This window comes from Rhinoderma darwinii, chromosome 2 (assembly GCF_050947455.1).
Source record: "Rhinoderma darwinii isolate aRhiDar2 chromosome 2, aRhiDar2.hap1, whole genome shotgun sequence".
NCBI lineage: Eukaryota > Metazoa > Chordata > Amphibia > Anura > Rhinodermatidae > Rhinoderma > Rhinoderma darwinii.
Genome location: NC_134688.1, coordinates 464,791,704 through 464,808,898, shown reverse-complemented (window position 1 = coordinate 464,808,898; position 17,195 = coordinate 464,791,704). Strand labels below are relative to the sequence as shown.

The following is a 17,195-nucleotide window of genomic DNA, read 5'->3' as shown; positions in this document are numbered from 1 at the left end:
AACTTTGAAAATAGTCTTGAATTAAAAATGTCCCACTGATTTGTATATACAGCTCCTATGCAAAGCTATGTGTCTCCATGGTTACAGACTACAAACAAACCCTGCGTAGTCTGAACCTGCAGTCAAACACCCTTCCTACTAAATATGTGTTAGCGAGAAGTAGGGGACACATGGAAGGGAGTGTGACAGCAGGATCAGACTACACAGGGGCTGTTTGTAGTCTATAACCATGGAGTCACATAGGGTTGTATAAGAGCTGTATACATCGATTTTATACAGATTTCACAAACATTTTTACGAAACCGAAACTTTGGGCATTCGTCCCGCACAAATTGCTTAAAATGGCAGCCTACATTTTACAGATCAGAGGAAGACAGAGAAGAAGGGTCACATAACCTCCAGCTGAGGCTTGGTGGGATTCCACATAATGCCTTGAGTTAGCCTTCCCTCTAGTACAGCCAATCATGTGTGGTATAGGAGTCGCTGATGACTCAGTGGATAACAGTCATATGAGTCTTAGGCTTCATTCACATCTGCGCTAGGGCTCCGTTCCGACGTTCCATCTGAGCTTTCCGTCGGAACGGAGCCCTGACAGACACAAACGGATACCATAGGTTTCCATTTCCATCACCATTGATTTCAATGGATTCCGTTTGTCTCAGTTGTGCAAGGGTTCTGTTGTTTTGACGGAATCAATACTGTAGTCGACTACGCTATTGATTCCGTCAAAACGACAGAACATTTGCAGATCTTAGACAAACGGAAACCATTGGGACCGGATCCGTCACCATTGAAATCAATGGTGATGGAAATGGAAACCTATGATATCCGTTTGCGTCTGTCAGGGCTCCGTTCCGATGGAAAGTTCCATTGGAATGGAGCCCTAGCGCAGATGTGAACGAAGCCTTAGCCACTATAAACAGCCCGACCAGGAAATGCTGCTCCTTTCTGAGGATAAAGATAGGAGAAAGAGGATGTCAGACAGATAGTTAGAGATAATAAAACACAGAATACAGATAGTGGATTAGTCTCACTTAGTGAGTTTCATAGTTAGGAGAAGAGAATACATAGTTAGATTTACAATAATTTGACAGAGAGATAGATTTTAGAGAGAGAGCGGAGTCAGTCAGTGACAGTGTGTTATTAGACAGGCAGCCATTGCTGTGAGTGAGTGTTGCTGCAGCTGCACAATTCTTATAATAATCTATGAATCATCAATCTTCATCGCATAATTCATAAATCTTCCTCAATAATATTAATCTTGGTGCTGATAGCGTTCTACTACCTTCTGAAACAGATGTCACGGAAGTCACGTCACTCATTGTTTTGCATATATCTAATAGTGCCACCAAAAATCGTGTGAATAAGGCCTAATGCTAGCCTGCTGCGGCTGTGTTGTATCTGGCTAGTTATAAAAAATGGGGGGGACCTCACTTAATTTTCTTTTATATATATATATATTTTTTTTTAAACGACACGTGCCCCCCCCCCACATTTTCATATCCAGCCAGATACAACACAGCCACAGCAGGCTAGTATTACCAGGGTGGGAAGGCCCACGGTTTCTGGCCCTTTCTCAGCCTAATAATACCAGCCTTCGGCCGCCCCAGTGCCCACCCATCACAACAGATGGTCGGTACTGAATCGTACCCGGCTCTTCCCCTGGTGGCGGTGAGTACCGGGGTAATAATGGGGGGGGGCTAGTGCTAGCTTTTTACTGGCTAACACCAAGCCCCGCCTTAGTAATGGATGTCGCCAAACAGACGACTGCCATTACTAAGGCGCTAATAAAGTATTAAAAAAACACAGACATAACAAAATATTTTTATTGAAATAAAAACTCCCCCACACAATCCTCTTTATTAAAAACAAAAAAACATAGATCGTCGCAGTAGTACACTGAATATACGACGTACTCCAATAGGTCCAGCGGAACCTGCAAAACAAAACAAAAAAAGTTAGTAATATGAAAAATATAAATACTTATACTCACCTACAGGGACTTCTGTCTTCTCCTCACAATAAATACCAGGGACCCTGCACGCACCCCCCCCCCACACACACATGCCCATGCAAACCATCACACAACCGCCCCCCCCCCCACAAGCACCCTGCACACAACGCCCCCACAGACACCTCCCCAACAGCACCCTGCATGCACCCCCCCCCCACACACACACACATGCCCATGCAAACCATAACACAACTCGCCCCCCACAAGCACCCTGCACACAACCCCCCTCCCCAACAGCACCCTGCATGCACCCCCATCAACCCCCCCCCCACAGTGGTGGGGGTTGTGTGTGGCACAGTTGCATGTTTGGGTGAGGGTGTGTGTGTGCTGCTGCGCAGCCACACACACAGTCCTGCTGCGCGGCCACACACACAGCTCTGCTACACATACATACACACACAGTTACAGCAGGTGTGCAAGGGGGCCGTGAGGGGGGTGCCGCGAGAGAGAGACACACACACACACACACACACACACACCTTACCTGCAGTGTGGCTGGTCTTCAAAATGGCGCTTGCTTTCCCCCTAAAGCCAGCTTCTATGCTGGATCGTTCTGAACTGCGCTTGCGCAGTACAGAGTTAGATAGCGGAAGTAGAGGACGCAATGGACGGGAGCCGTTCATTGTGTCCTATGCACTGTAACTGCCGTATTCCATCTGTGTATGTGTCGTTAAGAGACACATAAACAGATGAAATAAAACATGGCAGCCCCCAGTACAGTAAGAAAGTGTTAATTAAAAAAAACATTGTGTGTGAAAAAATAAATAAAGTCAATATAATATTTTATTCAATAAAAACATACATTTATTAAAAAAAATAACAAATTCATGACACTCTTCCTTTAATTTGTGGCCCGAAACAAGCATTTATTTTCTGTCATCTCTGTCTTCACTGACCCCTTGTGAGGTGCCTTCTTTTTCCCTAAAAGACAACACCCCGGGTGGTAAGAAAGATATTCAAGATACTGTAGTGTTCCTTTTAATGAGTTGCATTAGAAAAGTCAGCATTTGGACTACTAGGAGGAGGATCAGGACCGTTTTTTAATTTTAAAAAGCATAAAAAATCTGGTTGCAAGACAGGGTGAGCGGATGAGCGGTGGCCAGGGTGCGGGGCAGCCAGTATTGAGGTCAGTGCAGTAAGTGAGTGGCACCTGAACTGCTGGCACCCCGAGTAGTGGCCACAGCGCGGGGCATGCACACCCGGTGGCGCCCCCCTTACAGTGCGGCGGGTGGCGCCCTGTGCGATCGCACTGCTTGCACTATCCTATTATACTGTATAAGTCAAGGTGTAATTATTTTCCATATCCGGACAATTGTACAAGAACATGCACTAGCTGCATACAATAAACGGGAGCGCCGGAGTTTAATGCGTGGCAAGTAATGCAATATATAATATTTTCCAATTCACAAAGGGCCAGGTGGTAGTCTGCTTTGTGTAGATTACTTGACTTTGTAGGAACACTGGAAATGAAATCCTATAACAATTATTAATTCTTCTGTTTATCGTTGCCGGCAATGAAATTAGTGAAGATTGTACGGCCGTAAAATCTTGGGAGTTATTGATTGTGGCTGAACAAGAAATTAGGACCTCAAAATAGATACTACAATCCAATTATCCGCTGACTATTGAGATGAACGAGGTGTTGGATTAATGTTACAGATGTAGAAGGTATGAAGATTGCGGGACCGTTAGGGTATGTTCACACAGGGCGGATAAGCTGCGTATCCGCCCTGGTTGCTGTAGGAAACTCCGGCTGAAAAAACACACCAAATTGCGGTGCAGTTTTTCGGCCAGAATGATCACTGCAGAAAACTGCACGTAAAAAAATGTCATACTTACCCGCAGCCATGGCGACACGTCCCTCTGCAGTCCAGCCTCCTGGGATGACGTTTCATGACTCCAGTAAATAGAGTCGTGTACTTGACTGGCCTAAGTAGAGTCATGCCATGTTTTACCTAATGAACCTGTTCACCCCTTTCTCCTGCCCGTCTCCCAATAACGACACGTGACAACCGAGGTTGGATATGAAATGGCCACAGCAGCCGTTTATTTATTTACATTATTTAAATGCAATTTAATCTGAAACATTCGGATAACTCCACCTCTAATTCACATGACCCAACATGGGTCAGAATCAGAATAAACCATAAACATATTTTAATACTTTAACAGAGCAGGGGAAGTCCTTGAAGCCATTTTAAAACCGGATTTTTCTTTAAATTAGCCATCTGCAAACCACCACCAACTCTTTACCTCCAGCCGTAAACCAGCTCGGAGGCACCGCTCACCTCTGCAGATGGCTCCAACCACCAGAAGACCACTTCAAAGGGATAACACCCTATGAAGTCTTCAAATGATATACTATTTTGGGGGACGCATACCCCCGATGCGACCCCCCCCCACCATTTTGTACTGACCAACCTCAAGGACTCCCCCCGCCAGCTGCCATGACATCCGAACATGCTCCAAAGAAAATGAGAAACACAAGTTATGGAATTATACAACATAAATCAAATAACAAATTCATAGCCACCCCGATCCCCAGGCTAACCCCTAGCTGTAGGGCGGGAGGGTGGGAGCTCAGTTTGCTACCTGTTGTTCCTCCCGCTGCTTCCGGCTCAATGCCGAAAACAGCGGGAGGAACAGATAACTCCCCCCGTCCCCTCCCCTATACGTTCCCTCCCCTTCTCCAACTACCTCTTCCCCTATTGGCTCTCTTCCCTCCTATGGCAGTCATGGAGGCTTCCCCTTAAGCCCTCCGCGCTGCCGTCCAGCCTCTTCTTGACTGGCCTAAGTAGAGTCATGCCATGTTTTACCTAATGAACCTGTTCACCCCTTTCTCCTGCCCGTCTCCCAATAACGACACGTGACACCCGAGGTTGGATATGAAATGGCCACAGCAGCCGTTTATTTATTTACATTATTTAAATGCAATTTAATCCGAAACATTCGGATAACTCCACCTCTAATTCACATGACCCAACATGGGTCAGAATCAGAATAAACCATAAACATATTTTAATACTTTAACAGAGCAGGGGAAGTCCTTGAAGCCATTTTAAAACCGGATTTTTCTTTAAATTAGCCATCTGCAAACCACCACCAACTCTTTACCTCCAGCCGTAAACCAGCTCGGAGGCACCGCTCACCTCTGCAGATGGCTCCAACCACCAGAAGACCACTTCAAAGGGATACCACCCTATGAAGTCTTCAAATGATATACCATTTTGGGGGACGCATACCCCCGATGCGACCCCCCCACCATTTTGTACTTACCAACCTCAAGGACTCCCCCCGCCACAGCGAAACAGGCCTTGACTACCTTAAGCCTGTGAGTTCCTCCAAACCACCACCGCCCTCTCAATTCCTTCTGCTAAGGCCAAGCTCCACAGATCAATTCCAACCTCGGTCAAATGCACCCCATCACTACGCCAATAGTTCCCAACCCCGGACTCCAGATCCCTGTGACGAACACAAATGCCCCCATTCTTGGCAACGAATCGTGACACCGCCCGATTCACCTTAATGCGGGCCTTGTTGACCCTTTCCACCGACCGTGCCAGGCGCCAAGCCTTCCTCGGAACTATGTCCAACCAAACAATCATCAAGGACGGATGAGACGCCCACAAACACAGCAAATCATGCTTTATATCCCGCACTAGCTCACGAAAGGGGCGTACCCCCAGATCGTTCCCCCCAACATGTAACACCAAAACCTCCGGGACTCTATCCAGGCGAGCATATGTTTGAAACTCGGCCAATACCCGGCTCCATAACATACCTCGAAATCCTAACCAATGAAACAACGCATCCCGACGCGGAATGCGAAGCTGGCGGCCATCCGGGCGCACATCCGCCCGCAGTGCCCCCCAGTGCACAAAAGAATGTCCTAACAGCCAGACTAAACATGGGTGATGATCTGAAAGAAAGGACAAGAAACTCACAGAACATCATAAGAAACAACGTACAACTCATAACAAATGAGGGCGCATGTAAGACCTAAACCTATTGGACTCCCAGCGGCCAATGCGACGCACGCCCTCGTCATCCAATCCCCAACGCCCAGCTTCCGTAGCCGCGCCAATTCTGAACGAGTGAGACGAGTAGCACCCGTCCCCCACCCCAACCACAGCCAAGCATTTTTTGAATATTGCATCAAATTGATACTTGGACAAAAACGCGCCATTCTCATGACGGAGCAATGGCGCCTCCGGCACCTCTCCCAGTGGCCTGAACGCACCCATGCAAGCGACCGGACACATCGTCGATCCCGGGAGAGCAAACAACACTATCCGCTTACCTCGGCCCAACTGATCAGTCTTAGACCGATAAAGACCAACATCCGCCTGTCGCAACCCCCCAGCCTTAGCCTTACTAGGGGAGACCAACTCCCCGATTCGGAGCGCCCCAAAAAACGCGAGGGAAAAAGCCAACCTAAACAAATCTACCTCATAAGGTGACTTACAAACAGCCCCCAGCGATGCGCCCAGTGAACCAAGGAGGGCAAAAGACACCGGTCGCCTCTGATCCGCTTCGGCCCTGCCTCTACGCAATACTTTCAAAGCTTGCTTCACTAGAAAATGCTTGGATACATCCTGGAAACCCTGTAATTTGAGACCGAACGCCAAACCAGCCACGAAACGATTCACCTTAGCCAGCGAAAACCCCGCCTCCCATGCATCACCCAACCAATACAACAATGCCACCAACCTGTCTTGCTCCATACAGACGTTGCCCAATACTCTTACCCAATCCTCCCATTGCTGCCAACAAGCCGAATAAGCGTTCCAAGTCGCCCTAGCCAGCGACCGCTCAATCAACCCTTCCACGGGACCGAAACCAGCTCCCAGAGATGTTCCGGGCAAGCCAAGCCGGACGCATCCGCTCCCGATGCCAATTGACGAAAACGATCCCACTGTGAGCGAGAAAGAGCATCAGCAATACAGTTGGACACCCCTGGCACATGCACCGCCACCACCCACGAGTTTAGCGACAAGCACAACAACACTAGGTGACGCAGCAACTGAACCACCGGCGGAGATGATGCCGATAAGTTGCTAATTGCTAACACCACTTCCATGTTATCACAGTGAAAACAAACCTTTTTATCCCTGAGCCTGTCCCCCCAAATGGTCACTGCAACCACGATGGGAAACAGCTCGAGCAGGGCCAGATTTCGCGTCAGCCCACTGATCACCCAGCTGTCCGGCCAGCTCCCCGCACACCATTGACCCCCCCGCATATGCTCCAAAACCCCCGGACCCCGCCGCGTCAGTAAACAACTCCACGTCACTCATTTCTTGCACCGGGGACATCCACAACGATTTACCATTATACTGCCCGAGGAACTCGTCCCATACCTGCAGATCTGCCTTGTGTTCCACACCAAGCCTCACCAAATGATGGGAAGCCCCGATACCCGCCGTCGCCACCGCCAAGCGCCTACTAAAAATTCTACCCATTGGCATGATCCTACAGGCAAAGTTCAACTTCCCCAGCAGCGACTGGAGTTCGCGCAAAGTGATCTTTTTTAGTCGGCAGGCCCGCCTCACCTCCTGCCTCAATGGTCGTAATTTATCCTCAGGCAGCCTGCACTCCATAGCGACCGAATCAATTGCAATCCCTAAAAAACAGATGGTGGAAACTGGGCCCTCAGTTTTTCCCGGTGCCAACGGAATTCCGAAATCCGACACAACCTTCTGCAAGCAATACAATAGGTTACCACAAACCGGAGAACCACTAGGGCCGACACACAAAAAGTCATCCATGTATCAACGAGTCCACCCCCGCTACACCCTTCGTCACCCATTCCACGAAGCTACTAAACGCCTCAAAGTATGCGCATGAAAGAGAACACCCCATTGGAAGACACCTATCGACGTAGAACCCACTGTTCCAGAAGCAACCCAACAGCCGTTGGCTTTCTGGATGTACAGGCAGCTAACGAAAAGCCACCTCAATGTCTGTTTTTGCCAACAACGCCCCTTGTCCTGCCCATCGCACCAACGCCACCGCTTTATCAAATGACGTGTAAACCACCGAGCATAAATCGTGATCTATCCCCTCATTAACCGACGCTCCCCTGAGAAAAGACAGATGGTGAATCAAACGGAACTTATGGGGCTCCCGCTTCGGCACGATTCCCAAGGGGGATACAACCAAATTCACAACCGGAGGCTCGACAAAAGGACCGGCCATGCGCCCCAGCGACACTTCCTTTAACAGTTTTTCTGAAACAACCGTCGAGTGCAAATAAGCCGACTTAAGATTACGCCGCGTAACCGGAACCTCATACGGAGGAGGGGGAATAACAAAACCAAACGAAAACCCCTCAAAAATGTACCTGGCTGCAACCCTATCCGCATATTCAGTTAGATACGGTGCCATTCTTTCCACCCTCACCGGAGACCGACCCTTGGCCAGCGGAGGAGGACTGAGGACCTGACCGTTTCCCTTTCCGCATACATTTTGCAGCCCCATGAGAGGACCCTTTACACTCCGAACAGACATGTTTAAATTTGCATGAGGCCCCGAACTTACACTGGCCATCATTGAACTGCCAGCAGAACCCAAGCTTTGAACCGGAACCCTGTCCGGACTGACCCGACTGACCTCCTTGGCCAACGCTCCCGGGAAAGGACTGCTTAACTGGGGCCGTAACCCTTAACCACAGCGCAATATCTTTTTGATCCCACCGGATCGCCGGCCGCACCGCTTTCCGCTGGCGAAATTGCTCATCATACCTCAACCACGCCTGCCCACCGTACGCCCTATACGCCTCCCCGATGGCATTGAAATAACAGAACAACGCCGAGCAGTTTTCCAGCGCCTTTTCTCCGATCACGCTCGCCAAAATAGCGAAAGCTTGCGACCAGTTCACGAACGTCTGCGGAATAAGTCTATACCGCCGGCGTTCCTCTTCCTCTTTTTTACTCTCATCCCGCTTGCTTTTATCCAAATTGAACTTAGCAAGCGGCAGAAGAGAAAATATCTCAACATATTCATCTTTCCAAATTCGGTCCCTCACCTCCTGCTTCAAGTGAGCACCCAACGGACCTTCAAAACAGACATACACCTCCCCCCGTGCGCGATCATCAAGCCTAATTCTATCCCCATCCTTCTGCGCCTCAGTTTGAACCGACACTGCTACCGCTTCTCTTGACACCCCCGCAACATTACTACCCACGGACCGCGGCAATACATCACGATGACCTTCCCATACCACTGCCGGGGACACCGCAGGAACTACAGGGGCCGCTGCCCTATCTAAACGCCCAACTAACTCACGCAAACACCCCACCAAATCAGATAAGCCATCGCGCCCGGCCACGCCACTATCGACAGCCGCAACTTCCGCGCTTGCTAACCCACCCTCACAACCCGACATGAAAATTGCTGGATACGGTAACGTTGGAGTTACACACTCACCGGGCTGCCCAGGCGCTGTATTCCCGCCAGCCGGAAAATCCTGACCGCGCTGCGTCTCATCCAGCTCTCCATCTTCCAAATCTTCTCTTGGTGCCGACTGGTGCTCACACCGACATCTACGACATGGGGACCCCGACATGCTGACCAAGGGGCCGGCCACCTGCCGCCCGACCGTAGGGATCCAAACCTCCGACCGGACTTGTTGCCTCGACGTCGGCGTTGATCTTGTCGTCCTCCCCGACGATCTCGAGGAAGCCTGCCCCCTGGCCGGTACATCACCATGTGGGGCGGCCGTGGATTGTACACTGCATACTGCGGCTGAAGGCGGGGGTGTGATCGGGAGCCCGGCCTGCGACTCCCTGTTAGCCGCCAAGCCCCGTCGCGGCTGGGGATTCCTGCCAGGACGCAGGCCCTGGGAGGAGGCGCCCATCCCAGCAACCTGGCCTGCAGTGTCCTTAGAAGGGCTCCCCCTGCGACGCCGAGCCCGCGGGGCCATGTCTGGGCTCAGACGCTCTGGTGAACGGGACCGCCGATAGCGGCGGGGTGACCTGGCCTGAGCCACCGCTCCCGACGACGCCCCCTGCTTTATTGTAGCGGGGGCCGCAGGGATCATCTCTCCCCCTGCTGCAGTAACACTAACGCCCGTGAAGAGGGTGGGGGCGCCTCTATGCCGGCTGCCGACAAAGAGCGCGACGGGCCTGACTGCGGGATCCGGGCTAGCACTGCCACTGTTTCCTCCAGCCAGCCCGGATCGTGAAACGCCGCTGCAGCCTGCAGCTGCTCGAACATTGAGGCCAGGGAAGCCATCCTAACACTGCCACGGGAGGGAGGTAAATGCCGACTAACGGTGGGAGCTCAGTTTGCTACCTGTTGTTCCTCCCGCTGCTTCCGGCTCAATGCCGAAAACAGCGGGAGGAACAGATAACTCCCCCCGTCCCCTCCCCTATATGTTCCCTCCCCTTCTCCAACTACCTCTTCCTCTATTGGCTCTCTTCCCTCCTATGGCAGTCATGGAGGCTTCCCCTTAAGCCCTCCGCGCTGCCGTCCAGCCTCTTTACCATTGTTCTTAATTGAAAACTTTACCTATAAATTAAATAGACACCGGAAACAGAGTTGGATTTTAATGGCCACAGCATCCGTTTTATTATGTACAGAAAAAAACAAATTCTTAACTTTTGTAAGATATTCAATAAAACGGGAACTCCTACAAGGAATTCCAACCATAAATAACTAAAACACAACCCTATCAGGGTCATAACATAAAAACTATTTTCCTAACAAGCAAAAAGACAGGGGCAAGTTCTTGAAGCTGCTGTAACGTCCATGGTGGTCGCTGACCACGAACTCCTTTCCATCTGGTCGACGCCTTTATTTCTAGAGATGTCTGCATATGCGGCCGTCCTGTTCCACAGTGACCACCAGGGTGCGCTCGCGAGCTCAGTCCAGCCTTAAAGAGGCTCTGTCACCAGATTTTGCAACCCCTATCTGCTATTGCAGCAGATAGGCGCTGCAATGTAGATTACAGTAACGTTTTTATTTTTAAAAAACGAGCATTTTTGGCCAAGTTATGACCATTTTTGTAGTTATGCAAATGAGGCTTGCAAAAGTCCAAGTGGGTGTGTTTAAAAGTAAAAGTCCAAGTGGGCGTGTATTATGTGCGTACATCGGGGCGTTTTTAATACTTTTACTAGCTGGGCGCTCTGACGAGAAGTATCATCCACTTCTCTTCAGAACGCCCAGCTTCTGCCAGATCACGCTGTGACGTCACTCACAGGTCCTGCATCGTGTCAGACGAGCGAGGACACATCGGCACCAGAGGCTTCAGTTGATTCTGCAGCAGCATCGGCGTTAGCAGGTAAGTCGATGTAGCTACTTACCTGCAAACGCTGCTGCTGCTGCAGAATCAACTGTAGGCTCTGGTGCCGATGTGTCCTCGCTCGTCTGACACGATGCAGGACCTGTGAGTGACGTCACAGCGTGATCTGGCAGAAGCTGGGCGTTCTGAAGAGAAGTGGATGATACTTCTCATCAGAACGCCCAGCTAGTAAAAGTATTAAAAACGCCCCGATGTACGCACATAATACACGCCCACTTAGACTTTTACTTTTAAACACACCCACTTGGACTTTTGCAAGCCTCATTTGCATAACTACAAAAATGGTCATAACTTGGCCAAAAATGCTCGTTTTTTAAAAATAAAAACTTTACTGTAATCTACATTGCAGCACCTATCTGCTGCAATAGCAGATAGGGGTTGCAAAATCTGGTGACAGTGCCTCTTTAAAGAGGCTCTGTCACCACATTATAAGTGCCCTATCTCCTACATAAGGAGATTGGCGCTATAATGTAGGTGACAGTAATGCTTTTTATTTAAAAACTATCTATTTTCACCACTTTATTAGCGATTTTAGATTTATGCTAATGAGTTTCTTAATGCCCAAGTGGGCGTGTTTTTACTTTAGACCAAATGGGCGTTGTACAGAGGAGTGTATGACGCTGACCAATCAGCGTCATGCACTCCTCTCCATTCATTTACTCAGCGCAAAGGGATCCTGCTAGATCGCTATGTGCTGTCTTATACTAACACATTAACAATACTGAAGTGTTTAGACAGTGAATAGACATTCCACGGGATGTCTATTCACAATCCCTGCACTTCGTTACTGTTTCTGTGGTAGTTACCGCAGAGCAAGCGTAATCTCGTTGTAACCTGTCATCTACAGCGTAATCTCGCGAGATTACGCTTCCTCTGCTGTAACTACCACAGAAACAGTAACGAAGTGCAGAGATTGTGAATAGACATCCCGTGGAATGTCTATTCACGGTCTAAACACTTCAGTATTGTTAATGTGTTAGTATAAGACAGCACATAGCGATCTAAAAGGATCCCTATGCGCTGACTAAATGAATGGAGAGAAGTGCATGACGCTGATTGGTCACTGATTGGTCAGCGTCATGCACTCCTCTGTGCAACGCCCACTTGGTCTAAAGTAAAAACACGCCCACTTGGGCATTAAGAAACTCATTAGCATAAATCTAAAATCGCTAATAAAGTGGTGAAAACAGATCATTTTTTTAAATAAAAAGCATTACTGTCACCTTATGTAGGAGATAGGGCACTTATAATGTGGTGACAGAGCCTCTTTAAGGAGCCAGATGTGAGATTGAGCTGATTGCTCCCAGAGCACCCTGGACTATAAGAAGAGCTCTGCCCCTCCTTGTATTGCCTGAGCGTTGTTGTCGTTCCCCTAGTTTGTCTCTACAAATGGTCTCCTAGTATCTTCCAGTTCCCAGTGTTCCCCGTTCCTGCTACCTGTAACATGTATCCCGTGCTATCCTGGTCAAGTACCGTATTGAGTTGGAGTCGTGCTGTGCTGTGTTCCACGCCTGTCCTGTTACACCACGCCAGGTGTCTGTCTGCAGCCAAAGTCCCTTCCGAGCCTGCCTCGCTAATGTCTGAAGCAACCACAGGTACACCTATACGAACTATAGACTTTTGCCTGTGTCCTGTTGGCCAGCTGCCATACAGTTAAGGCAGTACGGCCCAGTGGGTACACGTACGCAACGTGACAGCTACCCAGATGCACCTTGGTCATCTTCCCACCACAATTCCTTACCCCCAGCCGTACCCCGGCTTGGAGGCACCGATTACCTCTGCAGATGACCTCTAATATATCACCAAGCCTTCCAAGGGATAACACCCTAAGAAGCCATCTCTCAACTGTTCGGGGGGTGCATCCCGTGATGCATCCCCCCCACCACTGTTTTTTTACTTACTTGAAGGACCCCCCCACAGCTGGAATGACAACACCTATAAACACAAAACACCCATACCCAACCAATAACAAGATACATCCACCAACCACCCAATCACGCAACCTGGGAAAAGGCAGATAAAAGAAAAGCTAAAATTAGGGCGCAGCGTTGGGACAAGGAAGCAGCAAAACGTTCCTTGCCATGTGACAGCTTGTGATTCTCTGCAACAGTCACATGGGATGAAACGTCATCCCAGGAGGCCGGCCTGGACGAAGAAGCACAGAATTCTGGGTAAGTATAAGATTTTTTTTTTCTGAGTTGCATTTTTTGCGGTGGAATCCCAGCTTTTCCGCCACAAAAATCGCAACGTCTGCTATTTGTTGCGGGTTTTACCTCAAAACCCACAACAAAAAAGCAGCGATTACACAAATACAATTGACATGCTGCGGATTAAAAACAAACAAACAGCAAGTCAATTTCTGAGCAGATTTTCTGCTCAGTATTTCCGTAGCGTGTGGAGGAGATTTGTTCTATCTCATCCACTTTGCTGCTACAGTATTATGCTGCGGATTTTCCGCGACAAAATCAGTATTTACGCTACGCGTGAACCCAGCCGTAAGGTTAGTTACTCGTTTTGTGTGTAGTCTTTTAACCCTTTAGTGAACAAGCATTTTTTTTTTCATTGTCGCATTTCAAAAGCCATAACGTTTTTATTTTTCCTTAGACATATGTAGCCGTCTGAGAGGCGGAGGCGTGCGAGTTGTATTTTTTAATGACACCATTTTGGGGTACATATAATTTATTGATTACATTTGAAAAAAAAAACAACAGAAATCACAACGTTCTTTTTTGCATATTAGATTTATGCCGTTTACCATGCAGCGTAAATAACATAATTACTTTATTCTGCAGGTCGCTACGATCACGGTGATGCCAAATTAATATAGTTTTTTAATGTCTTATTACTTTCGCAAACTAAAACCAGTTTTTTAAAAAAGTATTTGTTTTTGTGTCGCCATATAATAAGAGTCATAACTTTTTTATTTTTCTGCCGACAGCTGTATGGGGGCTTATTTTTTGTGGGGTGACTTGTAGTTTTTATTGGTACCATTTTGGGGTAAGTACAACTTTTAAATTTAGTTTTGTTGCATTTTTTTTGGAGGCAGAATAAACAGAAAGCAGCAATGCAATCATTGTTTTTTATTTTATTTTGTTACGGGCTTCACCATGCAGGTTCAATAACGTAATAGTTTTATAGTTTTGCTCAACACGGATGCAGCGATACAAATTATGGGTCTCTTTTTTACCTTTTTTTTATAATAAAACATTTTAGAAGTCGAAAAAGTGGGTTTATCATTTTTTTTAGGTGGGACTTTTCATTTCTTTATTATTAAAGGGGTTTTCCCATAATCATTATTTATCACCTATTCACAGGTGCCCCCATAGAAAACTAATAGAGCAGTGGCCGAGCATGCGCAGTACCGCTCCATTCATATGGGGCGCATAGGGACAGCCAGGCAATCCTTTCTCTGGATTGGTGGGGGACCCAGCGGTCGGACCTGTGGATAGGTGATAAATATCGATTATAGGAAAACCCCCTTTACTTGAAACATTTTTTTACAGAAACAATCGGGACCCCGCGATCACGCCAGTAGGTGCTGATGGGGTGAGAGAGGGAGCCCCCTCTCTGAAACCACTTAGATGTCGCAATTGCTCTTGATCGTGGCATCTAAGTGTTTAAACGGCTGGGATCGGAGTTAACTCTGATCATGGCCACTAGAGCAGGAGCCCGTCTGTCTTTAGACATCCCGATACCCACTCTAGCCGGCTCGGGATACCCATATCGGGCTTATGACTCAGTGCTGTAAAAATGCTGCACTATAACACAAATACCCTTAATGACGACCGTCAAAAGGCGTATGGGCGGGCATTAAAGGGGTTATGTGGGGACCAAAGATTATCAGCAGTGTAGTCTATGCAGTATGTGATACACTCGTCAATATATATTCCGGTCTCCCGTCGCGCTGATTCTGAGATTTTAATCGATTTTTATAGCGCTGCCGGGGGAACGGAAGTCTAGTTGCACAGTCGTCTTTGATGACAATACGACTGTTCGTCATGTGACCGACCCTCGCTGTATTCCACGTACAAGCCAGAGCAGTGGTACAGCGAGTACATAGAGTACAGTGGGGTCAGTCAGGTGATGAAGAGTCGTATCATCATCAAAGACGACTGTGCAACTAGACTACCGGTCCTCTGGCTGCGCTATAAAAATCCATGAAAAATCAGAATCAGCGCGACGGGGGACCGGGATGTATATTAGTGTGTGTATCACATACTGCAGAGACTGCACTGCTGATCATTTTTGGTCCCCACATAACCCCTTTAGTCTTCAATTCAGCCGCTCCTTAGTTATATCTGTTGCTGCTAAAGTTGGGTGACAACCTACCACCAGCTTTCCCAGACCCCTGAATGTCCAATCTGTCTAGTTTTGCAGCGCTATTATTATATTACAGTTCAGTCACGGATTTCTTTTTTTCTCTCTTGCTGCGTAGTTATGTCTATGTGATAAAACTGCAGTCTTTAAAATAGCAGCCGTGGTGTGAGCGAAGCTAGTTGCTTAACCACTGTGAAAAATCCTATTGCAAATGAGGGGCCCGGCACGCTTCCTCTCCCAAATGGAACGTTTGTTCTTTAAGCATAAATAATTGAGATTGTCTTGTCAAATGAACAGTAGCTATCAAATACCGAGGAGATTTTGAACAATATTCTAATTTGTGATATAAATTTTTATAAAAAGTTCTGTGACAGAGAATGTTATTTTGTGAACTTTTATTTTGTGGACAGAAAATATAATGGAACGTGTGTTTTTGTCTTTACAGAATTTTGTTTTTTTTTCAATTACAAAACCATTTTTGTGCCAACAAAATAAATCTTGTAAGTACATGAAACATTTTGTGGTGTTATATGAAATGTCTAAAAAACAAAACACTTTATTGTTGATCGCAAAACTGCATTTTTAGGCACAAAGTGAATTCCACGAACAGCATTTTCCATGTCAATCAATTTATTTTTAAATTCCAGATTATAAAATCATCCTGGAGTCTAAATTGGTCCTTTCATTTTCTGGAACAAACTTTGTTAGAAAACAAAAACAAAAGCAAAAACATTCCTGGCGGGGCAAAATGTATTTCCTAGTGAACATACACAGAAGAAAGGGGGCCCCGTAGCAAAGATCAAACTGAGCCCCCATTATGGTCCCAGATTTTGCCGCTCAGGAGAGAAGGGTTTGGTATTTGTTTCACCCTCCACGCCCTTTCCATGACTTTTTGGGCCAATTTCCCACCTCCTTGTTTGCTAGTAAAGCAGTTCCTCTGGAGAGGGGAGTCCTGCATAGGTTCTCACCACCTAATAGTTAAGGAGATAGGAGAAAGGGGGTCAAGGCCTGGTTGGTCGTAAGTCCCAAAGCAACCGCATGGCCTACCTCAATGTCAACACTGCTCAGATCCTTACACTTGCCCATTTTTCGTTCTTCCAACTCATCAACTTCGACTATATTTTCCACCCCTTGTCAGTCGCCATTGTAACCAGATAATCAATGTTATTCACTTCACCTGTCAGTGGTTTTATTATTACGGCTGAACGGTGTACGAAGGCAGAGCATAAAAATGAACATCTACTTTCTTCCATACATATAAATGAAGAAAAAGAAAACTACGGCTTGCGGGCAACAGAAATCAGATTCATAAGGCCACCTTATAGACCAATCATTGAGCGAAAACCCCCAACCACATAGAAGACCATGATTGGTTCTTGACAATATGCTTGCACATCCTGTCACTTATGATCCTGTGCTGTGTACACTGGCGGCAGGGTCAGTAGTGATCTTAGATTACAATAAAAGGTAATACTTCTTTTATAAAGCTGATAGTACAGGATCACACCATTGACAATATTTTATAGAGATATCTCAGCTCCTCCTCCCTCCCCCCTCTCC

General features: G+C 47.5%; 1 long non-coding RNA gene across 1 annotated transcript in view; it reads left to right on the top strand.

The window, feature by feature from the left end:
* LOC142741633 (uncharacterized) overlaps window positions 1-16,149 on the top strand; it is a 46,953-nt gene extending 30,804 nt beyond the window's left edge. Inside the window, exon 3 of the long non-coding RNA XR_012881211.1 lies at window positions 16,081-16,149. This is a non-coding gene — a long non-coding RNA (uncharacterized LOC142741633). The remainder of the gene's footprint in view (window positions 1-16,080) is intronic.
* The last annotated feature ends 1,046 nt before the right edge of the window (window positions 16,150-17,195 follow it).